The sequence below is a fragment of the Camelus ferus genome, chromosome 8, assembly GCF_009834535.1.
Source record: "Camelus ferus isolate YT-003-E chromosome 8, BCGSAC_Cfer_1.0, whole genome shotgun sequence".
In the NCBI taxonomy this organism is placed as follows: domain Eukaryota; kingdom Metazoa; phylum Chordata; class Mammalia; order Artiodactyla; family Camelidae; genus Camelus; species Camelus ferus.
The window spans coordinates 29,514,469-29,532,225 of record NC_045703.1 but is presented as its reverse complement, the minus strand read 5'-3'; the positions used below and the strand labels follow the sequence as shown (position 1 = coordinate 29,532,225).

The 17,757-nt window shown below is 42.6% G+C and overlaps 1 protein-coding gene across 1 annotated transcript in view; it reads right to left on the bottom strand.

Annotated features, from left to right (window-relative positions):
* Positions 1 to 17,757, bottom strand: part of FOXO3 (forkhead box O3) — a 108,244-nt gene that overhangs the window by 34,956 nt on the left and 55,531 nt on the right.

Below are 17,757 nucleotides of genomic sequence, written 5' to 3'. Positions count from 1 at the left end.
CAAACACAGCTGGAGGCTATGCTGGAGTCAGGTCTTACCAGCCCCTGCTCCACACTGTCACTCTCTGCAGTTTGGCTTCAGACAACACATGCTTTATCAGTGGGCTCCATTGCCACAGGCTGGGCAGGGGCAAAGCAAAGCAAAACACACGTCTTCTCCCTCTACAGTTTAGTCAGGAAGGAAAGTTAAGTGATGAGGAGAAATTGTTGGATTGCTGTTGAGTGGTCCTTTCAATCTGTAGCCAGGAAAACAAACATACAGATATAAACAAAACGGAGCAACTGTGGATTTCTTCAGAGGTCTGCTCATCTTGTTTTCAGGACCTAGCAACCCCACTGCCTTTACTTTCACCTCGTATCATTTTGAGGTACCTGAGAGGGGGGTGCTAGACCTGAGACAGCCTCAGTGGTCAACACCAGTCATGTAAGTAAGCTAGGGTCCTTGGGTAGCCTCCCTAAGCCTTCCCGACCTCTTCCTCCTTCCTCATCCTTTCTGCCTTCAGACCGTTTAACATTGACTAAGTCCAAAAACGTCAAGTTGGTCCTGGGTAAAGAAGATACCTATTGTTTACCCAGTAAAATTATGAGAATGAATGAAAAATGAAGTCATCCCTGTAGACTAGCACTACACAAAAACTGGGGTGAAATAAAATTCCTCCTATAGTAAATTTCTTGTAGAGATTCCCAAAAGGTGAGGAAATGAAAGTCTGAAAACCTGCATAATATTTAATGAGTTATTCTCTCTGGATTAGGAAGTGGAGAACACATAGAAATTCTTTAGCTAGGAATTTTAGGTGCACTTATCGGATCATGTGAAATATACATTATGTTCTAGATTCTTACAAATGAGCTCCAACTGTATACAAAGGACTAGAAACAAGCCACAGCAATAACAGGGGCTGAAGCTGCATTAGTTGGGGATGAATGAGCTTGGGGACCACTAACTGGACTTCCCTCTACTCAGACAGGGATGAGACAGTCCTTCCTATGACTCTTCCAGCAACTGTCCAAAACAGTGTTTGAATGGCTGCGTCTGCACTCCCCAGTCCTCAGGTCCCATTCTGCTTGCTATGGGGGCAAACAAGCCACTAAAGGGAAGAGAAGGCCCAAAAACAAATTAAAGGGAATTACACTTTACATCTGGATCAAGCAGTCATCACAACTCTGTCTGGTTGGTAAGTCAAGTATTATTACCATCCTATTTAATGTGGGAGAAAAAAAGGCACAGAGAAGTTAAGACAGAATTTTAGAACGGTAAGGCACTTCAGAGATCAGCTAACCCAGAGGTGTTTAAACTGCTTGGTAGATTCATGGAGGTCCTGTAGGGCCTTAGGTGAGGGAAGCAGACCAAGTTACCAAAACTCAATGCAGCAAATTTACCAAATTTGATTGCTTTCAAAAGCATTTTCAGAAATGTTTTAATAGCATTAGTAAGAGTGTTTGCCTTTTACTCTTGATGATGATTTTAAAATAAATCAGTAACAAATTCAAAGGCATCTTAAGGAAGTCAAAATCAGCTAAAACAATCCCATCACACTGAAATACTCAGTTTTGTTTCTAACCAGTAACAACGGGGAGCTCAGGGCCTAAAACGGTGCCCAGCACATAGCAGGGCCAAACAGATATTTGTTGAATGAACTTATGAGTGAATGCGATCTATCAACTTTATAGAAACACCCAACATAAAAGTGGGTACAACCATTCAAAATAGTAGAAAGGAAGCCTGGAAGGCATTAATGAGCTGTATGATTAATAGCCAATTTCAAATCTTCTAACTGTACATATGAAATTATGAAGGATCAAAAAACTCAAATTAATTAAATATCCTAAACATGGTATATATAACAGATGCTAAAAGGTTCACATAGCTGCAAATGATGGGAAAAAAATTAAACATCAGGATAAATGGAATTACTTCCACATGAAATACTGACATTTCTGTTACTGATGAAGCCTATCTTTATGAATTTAATATGTGCATAGTGTTCATAAAAGTATAGTGCGCTGCCATTAAAGCATCTGGTGACCTAACACAGAGGCCTACGTGAGGAAACACAGGGCCAGCCTGGGGATCAGGGAGTATCTCTGTTTTAATTCAGCCCATATGTGTTGCTGCTCAAATTATGGCACCTGAAAAATTCTCCTGCCAAAGACAATCTTCATGCCCACTGCAGCACAGCTAGGCTTCTCAGCAGTCTTGCGTGTTTTCAAAGCCTCAACCTTTCTTATTAACACACATCATCATCTCTGCCTCTCTCCTCCAGTAAAAACGATCTGCTTGCGTCCTTCCACAAATCCCTCTGGAAACACCACCTCTCCTCCTCCTCACTACCCATCGCTTCCTTCAAAGTCCAGCTCGAAGCTCACTGCTTGCAGCAAGGCTGGTTGCAGCCCATTCAGGTCACTGCTGTGGGCTTGCCTCTGGAAGAAAGAACTTCACATTTGAAAGCATAACTATCTTACCTTCTGTGGTCTGCAGTTTTGAACCAGTCTCCATCTCACAGGTGTATGGTTTTTTGTCTGCTGCAGCCTCCTCATGTAGATTGTAAACTCATGTAGACCCAACGAGTATGTTTTCTACTTTTTCTGTTCCTCAGAGCAACTGACACAGTTGGATATATGCAATGTGTTGGTCAATCAATATTTAGAAAGTAAAAACTTCGGTAAATAGCTACACTATAGGACTGGGACCACAATACATTGATCATCCAAGATTTGTCCTCTTAAACTTCACCACACTTTTCAGGGAGAGCTAGTTCATACTTAATTCATTCAAATTAACTATAAAAGGAAGGTGCCTAAGTAACTGGCTGAAACAGGGTCTAGCTCCACTTGCTCCTTTCTGAAGGGCCCCTGCCGCTGCTGTCACCGGGGGTCGCTGCACTCACGCTGAAGCAGGGTTTTCTGTCCCAAGGAATGCTTTCTGAGCAGAGCATGGTAAGAAACGAGACAGTCTCATCTGGCTTTCTCACATTTCAGTGCAATGCACTTGTGACCCACAAACTGAGCTTCAGATTTTATTTACAACACCATACGCTCTATATACATGGCGATGAGAGTTCTTCCAAAAAGTCAAAAAGCTAACGCGTGAATAGCATAGCAACCAATAGTGTTCCTTCCTTCCCCAGAGGGTCCTGGGGAAGAGATGATGCTTTGCATGTGAAAGGAAGCAGGACCTGGGCCTCACCTGAGGCTGCTGAGAGAGGTGGACGCCCTATCTTCAGGTCAGAGGAGCAGACCAGTGCCTGGGCTCCAGGCCTCTCCAGTGAGAAAGGACAGATCCCGAGGTGACCTGTCCTCTGGGTCCATTAATGTGAAAGTCTCCTGTCACAGCCCGCGTGTCAGAGGGTGTGCAGCCTCCTCACGCTCATCTAAGGCCATGCAGATGGTGCTACATGGTAGTGGGAAAGGGTTCTGGAAATGAACAGCCCAGACCCGTTAGCCAGGACAAGATGCCACGTTTCTGGCCTTTTTCCTATGTCAACTTGGAACAACGTTAAGATGAGAGAAATTACTGTTCACTTTTTCTAAAGAGCCTGGACCTCTAATCTAAACCAGTAAGTCATCTTTAAAAACTGCAACGCACATCACTGTGCTGGGTCCTCTTGCTCTTTGTGCTAACCACATGCTCCTCTTAGAAAACAAACAAGTCAAATCCAAAACTCCCACAACATGGGGCTTGCTAAAGGGGTGTCTGGTCCTCCAGGTGTGGGCAGTGAGAGGAGGCTGGGAATCACAGCCCACTTTCCAGAAATTACTTTTCGCATCACCTGAATACAGTCCTAAATAAAATGTCCTGAAATGTCAGAACTGGAAGAGACTTTCAGACACCACCTCGCCCTAACCCATCATTTCAGAGACGGGAACACCAGAGTACGGAGAACGGAACTGACTTGCACAGAGCCCCACGCTACTGGTTAAGGGCTGGCCAGGGCCCACACCCAGGTTTCCTGGCTCTGACGCCAAGGTTTGTTCTCCCTCTATACCAGTGGTTTTCAAACCTTATGTTCAATAGAAGAATCCTTTTCCCAAGTGAAATCAGAGAGCAAGTAAAAGTGGCAACACTCTGGTTCAGGTGGGAGCTGGAAGACCCAGAGGCCCTTCCCACAGCCCCGACCTTCCTTCGGCCCTGCAGCCCCTTTGAGGATCTCTGTGGTCTCCTGGGACTGCATTTGAAAACCACCGCTCATACACCACATTCTTCCCTTACACTTTGCACACCTAAAAATGCCATATGGATTGGGGGCAGGGGGTAAATATAACACACAAATGACATTACTGAAAAGTTAGAAAACAAAGTAAAAAGTTACATTCCAACTTCCCTAACTTAACCATTGTTGATAGTTTGGCATATTTTATTTTCATTTTTTCCCTAAGTATATTTGTTTTACAAATATGAAAACATTATTTTCTGTCCTGTTTTACAGACTTGACATTTAGACCTACATTTGCTTAACAAATTAAATTCTTATTAACATAAGAATTTCAGAATTTTTTTGATAAATGCCTACCTTTGGAAATATGTCAGAAAATCTAGACAATCATTCAACTGAAGTGAGGAAAAAAGCTTTTTTTAAGAGAGATAATATTAGCTAAGGAGGAGTCAACCAAAAAGCTACTGAAGAGGAGACAGAAAAAAACCAGGACAAGAGAACAGGACACAATGCCGACTTCCATGGAGACAGAAAAATTCAGTGGGGAGGAGAGATGCTGAGAAAGTCTCAGTGGAAAGGCAGCCTTAGAGAACCACGACTCCAGAAAAATGAACTATTCTGATCTTTATCAACAGTCTGTGATGTGTAGTAAAACCAAACAGGCTTAACTCATCTAACAACACTTTTGTACATCCATGAGGACACTCAGAGGTGAATCAAACCATTCTGTTAGACACTTAAATCCATAACAAGGTACACGTAGAACAGGACTCTAAGACAAAGCCCTCTGCCTAGTTTCCAGCTTTCCAACTTTGTGTCCTAGATTTCGTCACTGGACCCAGCAGCACCTCAAGAAGCTACTGATTCACATGCTTGCGTGAACTCGTCAAATTTAAATATATTGTTTCAAGGTGGTGCTAAACTACTGGCCAAGCAGTTAAGGAAGACAAATGTGGGCAACATAAAAATAACCTCTCAGTTTTATGTGTGTTCTTTTAATACTTCAGTTTATTTTATTTTTTAGGGGTCAGCGTTGGGGAAAACTTTATCAAAGAATGACAAAGTCGGAAATTAAATCAAAGGGCAAAGGAAGTGTAGCAGAACCCTGCCCCACATCCAGGAAACTTCTTCCTCTGCAGAAGTCTGCATCTCTCCCCTGTCCCTTCCTGCACGTCACGTCTTCAGATCTGTTTACAGGGCTGCTCAATCAGAACAGCTGGGATTTAAACAGAGGCAGTTCAGTGGGCCCGCCTGGGAGGAAGCTGCAGGGCTGCCCATGTTGCCTGGGTCTTGTAACCACTCAAACTCTTCCAGGGAATGCAAACGAGCCTGCACGGACACAGCACGTGAAGTGAGTCCTCCCCAGAAATACAGCTCACACTGATGGCGGCCAGTCCAGAGGTCTTTGCTTCCCGTGGTTTCTCACTGGGCACACGCCAAAGGGAGGTCCCTTCACTCCAACACTCATCCTCACAAACTTCCAGAACACATCCTAGTGACCTCCATCTCTATTTAGAGGAGGCCACTTCCCAAGACATACGGTGACGGGCTGCTCTGGTCTTCTAGTCACCTCGGTCCTCAGACTCTAGGATACCAGCAGCCGGTGCTCAAAGCAGGGTCTCTGAGAGGCTTGGCTCCTGCCTATGCACCCCTTCCACAGCCCCATGTGGGCTCAACAAGGCCTTTGCTCTGTTAGTAGGACATTTAACCTGTAAGGTATGTTGGGTTCATCCTTTCCCGCTATTACATGAGTTATCTGGAGTGTAGGAAACAGTGAGCTCCTGTTCAGAGGTTCAGTGAACAGAAATACCCCAGAAATGAACATCTTACATCTGTGCTCCCTACGAGATCGAGTTAATGTTTTGTGTGCGCATTACATGCCCACTGCCCCCAACACCTACAAGTACACTCAGTCATACACAGAATGGGGCCTGGGCACAAGGATCACTCCCACCTCCGAGTCTTCCTCCCCAGAAGCAGGCGGGGAGGTGTGGAGGTGCTGAGGACATTTGGAAGCTGGCCATGAACCCAGCCATGGGTCTTCCCACTCCCCAGACTAAGGGCTTGCCTGCCAGGCTGAGGGGTGACACAGCTGAATCCTGCTTTGTGTGGAAAGGCTGGAAACAAGATTACCACATGGACAACCAATCAGTAGTAGAACCAGCTTTCTTTTTTTTTCTGAGAAGTCTTATCAAGGGAGCCAAATTATACACAAAAGATATGCTTTTTAAAAAATCTCTCTTTTCCTTGTTGTCTCTAAACCCTCAAGTCACTGTAACTAACTCATCCTCCATGACTTGGCCCAACCCTTCTCATGAAGGCAACAGGTCAGCATATTCTAGAAAACAGTGCCCTAGCTAACTGCTTTTAATACTGACTCCCTTACCTCCAAATCTCCTGACTCCTGGGGGCTTTTGCCACCACAGCTGCACGAGGGGCCGTGCTGGCCACAGTGTGAAGTCAAGCTGGCTCAGGTTATGCATCTCCAACAGAAAGAGACGGCACCGCTCAGCACCCCCAAGGCCTGGCTCCTGACATGTCTAAAAATACTTCCTGATTGGGAGTTCGAGATTTGCAGGTACTAAATACTATGTATAAAATAGATAAACAAGTTTCTACTGTATAGCACAGGGAACTATATTCAATATCTTGTAGTACCCTACAATGAAAAAGAATATGAAAATGAACATATGTATGTATGACTGAAACATTATGCTGTACACCAGAAACTGATGTAACATTTAAACTGACTATACTCCAATTAAAAAAGTTACTTCTTGATATGGAATCATAGCACTATTATTCTTTTTATTGTGATATATTTTAAACAAGAAAAAAAAAACTACACAGAATATTACAAACACACATGTACCCACTGCTCAACTTTAATACATCTTAGTATTTTACCGTAACTGCTTCAAATAACTTTTTAAAAAATAAACAAAATATTACAGATACAGGTGAAACACCCTGTATATCTATTTCCTGTTCATTTCACTTCTCTTCCACCTTCCTCAGAGGTAACCACTATCCTAAAGTTAGTATTTATTATTTTTTTATAAAACTTAAAATTTTTACTATACACGTATATATGCATAAATAATACATAATAGTCTTTGCACTTAAAACTTTATATAAATGGCATCACACTATCTTTCTGTTATGCAACTTGCATTTTTTGCTCGATTTTTAAAAAAACTTTCTTATGGAAAGTTTCAAATATATGCAAAAGTAGAAAACAATGTTACAATAAATCCATACCTATTCATCAACCAGTCTGAAGAGCAATCTTACTACATCCATATATAGAGATTATTATATCTATCCCCCATCCACTCAATCCCCTTTCTGCCATCCCCCACCAAGTTATTCTGAAACAAATCCCATATACGAACAACTTTTAAATGTCTAGTTTCTACTGGAGTTGGCTTTTGTTCTTAAGAGAAGCCAAGGCAGAAGAGAAAAAAAAATACAAATACACAACCTAGTTTCAACCATTCTAGGAATTACAGCTGGCCCTCCCTACCTGTTGGTTCTGCATCAACAGATTCAACCAACTTTGGATCAAAAAATCCAGAAAGTTCCAAAAAGCAAAACTTGAATCTGCCATACACTGGCATCTATTTTACAGTGTTTACACTGTATTTATAACTATTTACATTGTCTTAGGTATTGTAAGTATGCTAGAGATGATTTAAAGTATATGGAAAGATGTGCATAGTTTATATACAAACACTATGTCATTTTACATAAGGGACCTGAGCATACACAGAATTTGGTGTCTGTGGATTTTAGAATCCATGGGGGTCCTGGAACCAGCCCCCCATGGATTCCAAAGGATGACTGTAGAGCTCAAATCATTAGCAAATGAATTCAACAGGGCAATAAAGAATGCCAGCTTTGGTTAGGGCCCAACATTTGAAACATGAGCCCTTCCCAGTGACTGTGAGGCAGGGAGGAGGTCATTCCTGAACCTTTCCATTGCTACTCAGTCTTATCTGTGAATACTTGAATAGTCGAATACAGATGAATATCCTCTTCTCACCTAGAGAGAAACCCCATCCTCACCCTCTTTCCCATAGTCGACACTTCAACCGCATCTCTAAATAAATTTACACATACACATAACAGCAGTTGTTCATGTTTACCAAGTGCTTTCTTTGTGCCAGGAATTTTGTTCATGGCCAAAGTTGCACTGTTAACCATTTTACAGATGAGAAAACTGTGCCCAGAGGAGTTAAGTAATTCTCCCAAGGTCAAACAGCTAAGAAGTGGAACCACTTACTCAACTGAGGTGGATGGGCTCCAGGGCCCATGTAACAACCCGTCACAGCCTCCTTAGCACAAGGACCAGTTCCCAATGAAATGCAAAGAAGCCACATCCTTGAACATTTGGAGGCAATCAAAACTTCACTAGCAAGTATGTGATAAAAATCAGAGAAACTGAGCCAGAATGAAGGCTGTCTGTGGACTGTTTTGGGCAGTTGGTTCTCAGCTCTATGACACTCATAGACTTCCCCTTTTAAGAGGCTGCAATCAAATGGACTTCTGTGAAAGAAAAGTGAAAAACAGTACAAAGGTAGAGAAAAGCCATTCATGAGTACAGCTTTCCCCCATCAAATTTACCCTCAACAGCCACTTGTTAACAGGGAACTGAAAAAGAGTAGATCATGCTCTTAATGCCTGAAAACATGTGACCTCCCTTCATCTTGAGAATGTGGTATCGCCCTATCAAAGAGCCCATTGTACTGCCTGTACAAAAGGGGGCAGAATTATAGTGACCTAAGTATTTGACCTTCATGCAGTAAATGCATCAAAGCTTGGTCCCTACAATTTTTGGTGATTTATAACAGAAATTGGTTTTTAAGAAAGAAATGTCACTTTGCTTTTAAGACAAAATCCAGAATTCTACTGAGCAGCTTTATATATATGTATGTATGTATGTGTGTGTATATATATATATATATATATATATATATCTTAAATGTTATGTTGTCTATAAACAATCTTTTTTAAAAAATGAGTTAGCAGATAAGATAAACCTTTCACTTCTATTTGCCAATGCAACACACACACACACATACACACTTCTCCCTATCCATACCCCCAGCGCCAGAGCCAAAGTTCCTTATCCAATGTGGACTAGGATTTTTCCACTGTGATCACATTGTTTAGTTGCAATTTCTAAATAAGGGTAAACACTACTGCCCCAATGTCTCATTTTATTTATTCAATGAGTATTTAACTGAGCACTGCATTAAATATTGAAATACAACAGTGAATAAGATATTCCTTGAAAGCTTTTAATTTGAATATATAAAGGAATTTCCTCTTTTGCTTCCATTCTTGACTTATGAAGCCTGAGTTGAGAGAATATCTAGTTGAAATTCTACTTTCTTATGGGGAAAAAAAATTTACAGAGGTTGGGACTGGGTAGAGACAGGTAAAAAGATTGGAATATAACAGATACTTTTTCAGAGGTTTCAGGTAATGGTTTTATAAAAGCCACATGAACAATTTCAAAGCTCCAGCTTCATTCTTGATAAAGTGTAAACCTCTCCATAATATCCCTCCAAAGAAGGGAAAGAAATACAAAGGTGTTCACTAGAGTTGGAAGTTTTCTACACTGTACTGTTTCCGTGCTCTAAATTTACATGGGTCGGGCAGTAGGAGGTGGAGACACAGAGCTGGTTGACACCGGTGATCCTCCAGTTCAAATACGGTGCCAGCTTTCTCTTTTACCAAGAACTGTACTTGCCTTTTGTGTGTCTCACTGACCGGGTATGGGAAGTCATAGGGATGTCTGCAGGTCCTGTCCCAGGTGCACTAAAAGGCACCTACAGCAATGCTACCATACTTTGAATAATGCAATGCATGGTGGGTTACGGGAGAGGTAAAAGTTACTTTGGAAAGACGTAAAGGAAATAAAACTGCAGTGGAAAAGTGCGCAGTTGCTATTGTAAGTGAGAAGTATTACGTTTCTGTATTAACTTTTTCAGAGTGCTAAAATTTCAAAGGCTTCTTAGGTAGTCTCTCCTGATTCACTGGGTATTCACTGACTGGCTAACTCTTGCTTCCTGGCACCCAGCTACACTTTACTTATCCTCTGTCAGGCTGCTGGTCACACTCTGCTTCCAAAAAGGAATGTAGGGCATCTCTGCAGTCCCCAGAGTGCCTAGCCCTGTGTCTAAGCCAAACTCAGGGCTCACTAATAAAGATTTTTCTTTAATTAAATTAAGGAGGTTTTCCCTGGTGTGAAGCAATGTGAAGGACATAGCACTACGAAGAAGGCTGAACCTGAGCCCCTAGCCCCTAGAGCAAGAGCTGATTTCCAGTTTTAGGAAATTCAAGCGATAGAGGAACAAGATAATGACACAAGAAAACTGATATATCCAGAATGCGGGACATTCTGCAGGACAACTGACCCAGTTTCTGCAGCAAGTCAATGGCATGAAAAAAGAAAGGGGGAGGGGTGGGGGGGGCGCTCTTGATTAAGAGACCTAACAACCCAATGCCACGTGTGGACCCTGTTTGAATTCTAACAAAACAACTATAAAAAAAACCACTTTTTTAAAACACACACAAATTTTTTTTATTATAAACTCGGCAATAGATGATACCAACAAAATATAATAAATATAATCATGATAATGGCACTGTGGCTATGTAAGAACGTCTGTGTCTTTCCAAGAGGCCCCCTGAAGCATATAGATGTAAAACTGGCCTAGGATTTGCTTTAAAATTCTTTAGAAAGGAAAAAAGAAAAAGAATAGATTAAGCAAATATGACAAAATTCTTATTACAGTTGAATATATATTCTGTACTTTAGAACATGTTTGAATTTTTTCATAAGTAACTTTTAAATTTAAGGAGACTCAAAAGCAGTAATTTAAAATTGGGTGCATAAATGAAGCAAATATTTTCAAACCTCTCTGATTACATTCTCATGCCTATCAGTGAGGTAGTTTAAACCAGCACACTGTTCATAGATCCTCCCCCCTAAGGCTTTGGGGAAGGGGAAAATGGTAGAACAGGTGTGCAAAAGTCAGCTCTCTGACAAGCTGCTGGAGACACCCTGACAGTCAGATCCTGAGGGAGGGTCTGCTCCTGAGAACACCCAGAAATGAGACAAGTTCACTTCTGAGCTGGTTCACTCCACAGACAAAAATCAACTTTCTTTTCTGATCACTTCTACTAAATATTTTTTATAAGGAAAAAACATTTTACATACAGTCAGATGAGTAATAAATAGTAATTCTATAAGCAGTGCCCAGCCTTACACACTTTCTTCAGGAGACCACTCACACGATTCTGATACCAAGAAGGACATCAATTACACCCAGGCCCCAGGAAGCAGCTCTGAAAGAGAGATGCTGATAAACTTAGGCAGGGCAAGAGGGTAACACAAAAGGGTACGTGACTGTACGCACAGCACCACACTTTTCACGGGGTTATTATCTAAATTCCTATTCAGAGGAGCTTGAAGAGTTCTACTTCGTTCATAAAAAAAAGTTTGAGAAAATCACGTAAGTAGTAGGTTCCTCACTTATTTAATGTCTTCTGTAAGAAATCAAAAATGTGTTTTTTAAAGACTATAGAATAATTATGTAAAGAGGAGAAAAGTCCTCAGCCAGCACTATCGTGTCTCCATACAAACTAACCTGGGCCCTTCTCTTTACACTCGTTCCCCTCACTCCCAAGAAAATAAAACCCCAAAGTGCACACAGATCGAGGGGTTAGGTGTTTACAGAGCAGAGGTGAAAATGACCACATGTGTAAGTCAGGTCCCTAAAGAAAGTAATACCCCTTTTATCTGAAGGCAGCCTGAAAAGTAAAACTGGTATTTCCCACCCTCACCAGCCTGCATCAGCATTCAGAATTTGCAGACTAAACTTCAACAGTGCAGAAGCAGCGTCTGTCTTGCTCACCAACACATCCCCAGGTGCTCAGCACGTAACACACTCCAATGAATGTGAGTAAATGCAGCCATAATCCCAACCACCTCAGCCTTCTTCTGTCCTCTTAAAACTGGAAGACTTACTTTATCATCATGGACATCAATATTTTCTAAGTCTCACAGATTGAGTTTAACAAAGCAGTACAATTAAATATATTTTAGAAAGACTACTATTGCAATGTCTAAAACAAATGGGCTCGGACACTTATACATGCTTTTAAACACACACACACACACACACACACACACACACACACACACACACACACTCCTCTATCCAATGAAAAGCAATAAAGGAACCTAGAGTTCTTGATTATTTTATGCATTCTAATCAATTAACAAACGCAGCCGCCTTTTTGTAATGACTCCTTGAGAAAGAACAGCTCCTTGACAGCAACAGAAGAGAAAGCAGGAACAAAGAACAGTAGAGTTTGAGAAAGTCTGGTAGAACTTTTTCTTATTTTTAGAGTGAAACAAGTCATCAAGAGTTAGAGAGAGAAGTGGCAAGACCCATGCATGAGCTGACCTAACTGAGGAGGTGGAAATGTAGAACTAGCTGACCCAACAAGCTAGACCTGAGTCACGAGATCACAAGAAAATTAACCTAACAGGATAGGCAAAGCTGCCTTCTGCCGTGTCCTGCCCATTCCAAAGCACAGACGTCCGGACGATCCCATCAGACACAAGCGCCCCACCGCTTCCTAGTTCAACCAGGTTCTAAATGTCACCCTGAACACCCAGAAGGTTCCCATTCTCTTGAAAATCTCACAGCCACAAAGGCATCCCTCAGACACTGTCTCTCCCTCAAATCGAACACATTCGCTTTTCCCCATCCATCCATCTCCACCTTGTGTCTCAACCTCACCTCTGGCCACCCAGACCTGATACCTTCTCTATCCTCTCGGGTTTGCTCCTTACTCCCTATTTTCACCATTCTGCCCTCATTCTCCCTTTCCCTTCCAACCTGCTCCTCCTCTCCCCTTCTCCAGTCTGTATCCAGAAGCCGGTTCTGAAGCCACTTGTCGTTTACCACTAAACTAGAGGAAACAATCTTCTCCAAGGAAGGCCCAACACAGGGTTTAAACCAATACAATGTTTAAAAACTGGTCACATTAAAAACTGTTTTAAACCTCTTCAAGGATGATGTGGAAGTAGTAAGGAGGCCCCCAAAACTTCAAGTGGGCTTTTTCACTTTCAGGGCCAGAAGTGCAGAATGTATATAACCAGGCAAATGTATCCAAATCAACCTCCTGGTCTGTATTTCTCATCCTTTTATCATGGGTTCACCGTTAAGGCCTCAGGGATTTATGGATTTTAAAAGATCTCTTTTCACTGGTTTATTATCTAAATTCTTTTCAAAGGTGCTTAAAGACAAGTGCTACTTTATTCATAAGAAAGTCAGAGAAAAGCACATAAAGAGCAGTTACCTCACTTGCCAGGGGGGAAAAAGAAGTGTTTTTAAAGATTACAGAATAATACTGCTGAAAGAGAGGTTTTACTATGAAACAAATATTCTACCTCCTCTTAATCCCTTCTGAAAAGAGAATATTTGCTTATACCATTATCATCCTTTGATTTCACAATGCCATCAAAAGTACATGATGGTAAGATGGTAAGAGGAGAGATAAACAGAAAACCTCCCTCTAAACTGGCATCAAACTGATACCGCAAACTACCAAACCTCTCCCTGCTGATTCTACTGTGTCTCCCCTACCAGGCTTGATTCCATCATGGCTCAGATCTTAAGAAATCACAGGAAGAAGGTGCCAGAAAATCATACAACTGTCATCCTCAACCTTACTTGCCTTTCCTACCGAACTGAACTGGAGATGGCCTTAGAAGGGTCCTTCACAATCTAGAAGGCACCTTTGATCCCTTGCCCTTGAGAATATTGCCCGCTTCCTCTGATCTACCTTCCCTGCTTGGCACTTCTGACTGCTGTAGGTGATTACTACAATTCACCACTGATAGTAAAGGATAAGTTTTAATTTATTTTTTCCTAGGAACTATGCTAAGCACTTAATATGCTTAACCTGAATGTAATCCTCAACTGGGGTTTTACCTCTGAGAAATGGGGGCATAGAGAGGTTACAGAACTTGCTCAAGGTCTTAGCCAGTAAGTCAAGGAGTTAAGACTAGGACCCAGGTCTGTCCTAAAACCCAAACTCTAAAACATTACACAATCTTAGGCAGAAAGGATCCTCCAAGTCTCCATCCCAACTGCAGAAGCTCAAAGTCCCCCAGAGATCAGAAGACCACCAGCACTCCTTGTAGAAAAACCTTTTCACCTGCCTAAGCTTTCTCCCACCTTCTGCCTTTGCCTGCCAGTGCCTAGTGTGGGAGGAAGGAGGTGTCCTCCCCACCCTGTCCCGGGGTAGAATACTGTTCCACCTCTTCCTAATTATAAGGGATGGAGAGTGTAGGTTTAAATGCTTTCAACACCATGGAACCTGCTTAGAAACCTTGATGGAGCCTCCTTCCTCCTGTCTGTCCCCACCTCATGTCCTGGATGAAGCAAATGGACCAGAGAAGTCATGCACTGGGCAACAAAACTCCACGGTGAAACACCACTCTTCTTCCCCATCCAGGCCCCTTTGAAGGACCACCCAAGTGTCCTGTCGCTGCCAGTTCTTCTCTTGTGTGGGAGAAAAAGGTTGAGAAAATGGGTTACTGTGGATTAGCCATTAGAAAGCCCCTGCTGAGCTCATGCTTTATCTTAGTTAATACTTAAATATGCAAGTCAGAAACTTCAAATTCATACAGGACTTTTGGAGGATGGGAGAAGAGTGCACAGAGACAATCTTGTCATTTTTCTTGGCATGGAGCAGCCCAATAATGATAATTTCAGTACAATACTTTATACTGAAAAGCATATTTTGATACTGACAGTAAAAACAGAGAACTAAAATATATGGTATCTTCCCATATCTCCGTGGAGTAAGAACCAAGGGGCAAGTATCAAAGAATGAGAATGGTTACTGCTGATTGAGCACTCCGTCTCTGCCAGACTCTGCACTGGACATTTTCTGGACATTATTTCACTCAACCTTCATAAGGCTGTGCAGTTTTTATCATAAAGAGGAAACTAAGGCTTAGGGACTCTACTATCAAAGTAATTATACAGCACTTACCACGTGCTGGACTTCATTCCAGGCACTTTATGTGCGTATATGGACTCCTTTAATCCTCACAACAGTCCTATGTGGTAGGTGATACTGTTGAGAGATGAGCAAACTTAAGAGGCAGTCACTTGCCCCAAGGCCAGCTGGTAAGTAAAATTTAAACCCAGGCACTCAAAGCTCCACCATCTGTGCTCTTGTCAGTGAGCTAGACTACAAATGTATTACCTCCATTTTTGTTTTACCTTTTTTTATTTTTTTCCTTTGCTGTTATTTCTCCATTAAGACTGCAAGCTCTTGGAGAATAGGCACCACTCTTTACATCACACTCTGCAATCAGTAGCGTGAACCAGCTAAGGCAGAGCCATCAGCAAATACAGCTGACCTTTGAACAATGCGAGCTGAGGGTGTGTGTTACTCTGCATATAATTTATAGCTGGCCCCCCACATCCATGGTTCCTCCCAACTTGCAGGTTCAACCAACCATCACAGATCATTCAACTGCAATATTTACTACTGAAAAATATCCACATATAAGTGGACCCATGCAAGTGCAAATCCACCTTGTTCAAGGGTCAACTGTAATTGAGTCCAGTACAACACAGAGATGGATCTGACTGTTGGGAACGCCTTGCTTAGGACTGGTACCCCAGTCCAGGCCTCTAGCAACTCCCACCTCAGCAGCCCCCGAAGCCCCCTGACAAGCCTGGGTTCATTCTGGGGATATGTGAAGGCAGACTGGTACAGACTGAAAATGACCTAACATAAAGGTTAGATTCCTTTACTCCCCATTTCCAAACCACTGGGGAGCACAGCAACTAGGCATCAGCTCCATCCCCTGCCTGACATCCACAGGAGCTCAAAGTCCTCCCTCCTGTCAGACCCAGGAGTGACCTCAGAAGCCACCATCGACCAGCATGTCAGCATGCAAGAGGGCATCCACCAACCAGCCCTGCCCGACGGCATAAAGAACACGCCCCTGTCCTGACACCCAAGGCCTCTCACAGGCTCCTGCTCAGCTCCGGGCAGACCTCTTCCCTTCCTCCCCACTATCTACCCTTGCCTGGGTTTTTCACTCCTCTGACAACTGTTTCTGGAGCACCCACCACACACTAGGCTCTCTGGAAGGGGCTAGAAATACAGAGTGAACTAGAGACACAGAGTCTGTGCCCTCATGGAGCTCATCATCCTCTTCACCTTAAGAAGCTCTGGTCCTCACTCAAGGCTCAGTTCACATGCCACCTCCTATGTGAAACCTTTGTGGATACCCTTCATTTTCAGCAACTGGCTGATAGTTATGTCCGTGTAGTAGATTTAAGAATCACCTCAATTCCTAATCAAGACACTGGCATGGCCAGTTGGCCAGGCCAACTGCCATTAAAAATGGGGAAAAAAAAAAAGTTGGGGAACATAAAATTCCAGATAAAAGAAAGCAAGATTATTCTCAAAGGACATTTCGCTCTGAAATATGCAGAATGGCAAAGGTTAAAAAAAAAAAAGTCTATGAAATCAATGATTCCCGGGAAGAACAACAACAACAAAAATCTCAGAAGGCAGAGACCCTGAACCACTGTAACTTAAAAACAGTTTTATCTTGTTCTCCTTGGCTACATAGTTCTTCATTTCAATAATCAGTGTCCTGCCTATGTATCTCTGATACATGTGCTCAAGTCATTAAGTAACCTAGGAACATGGATTAAAATAATGAGGCTTGCGCCTCAAGGTAGTAGCAGGTATTTCAGAAAACGACCACTTGCTAGGAGGACGAGTTGCTACAGGTACCTGGGCCGGCAACACGACCAGTGAGTTCTGACACCCCAGGAAAGAAAGCCAGCGTCCTTGGAGATCACACTGCAGTAACTTCAAGTCGACCCAGGCTTACCTATCTTGTACTGTAGGAAAATACAGGAATTACACATAAGTGCAATTTTCATAAACTAACGTTTATCTCTCAATGCCAAAACACTAAAACGTCAGCCAATTTAAAACAGTGTACTAGACATAAATTAACATTTTCTGGGTATCTAGAGTCATACTGAAGTGTGCACCTACACGAAATAGCCTCAGACAACTTCCTCTCCTCAAAGCCTGCTTTGTGTAGCTTCCTCCTGCCACCCCCAGCCCCACCTCCCCGTAACCAGCTGTCTACCTAAGAAGAACCCAAAGGAAAAGCAGATAACTCAGCTTATGCAACACACCGGCTGAATTTAGACACAATTCTAAGTCATCATGCTCTGGTCTCCCTTATAAGGAGGTGAGAGGCAGGGAAAGAAACCATAACACACTAAGCACTGGTGCAGTGGAGGCACCATCTCAGCATTCCATAACCCCACTTAAACAACCCAGCACACAGTAATACTATTTCTATTTTAGAGGTAAGGTAAGTGAGTCCTGGTGAAGTTGGTGGCTCACTCCAGGTCTCACAGCTGGTAGCAGCAGGGTGGGGCTGGGTCCCAGCCTTCTGACTCCAAGTCACATCATCCCTCTGTTCCACCAAAGGTGAGTCAGGGAAGTGAAGATCTTGCCAG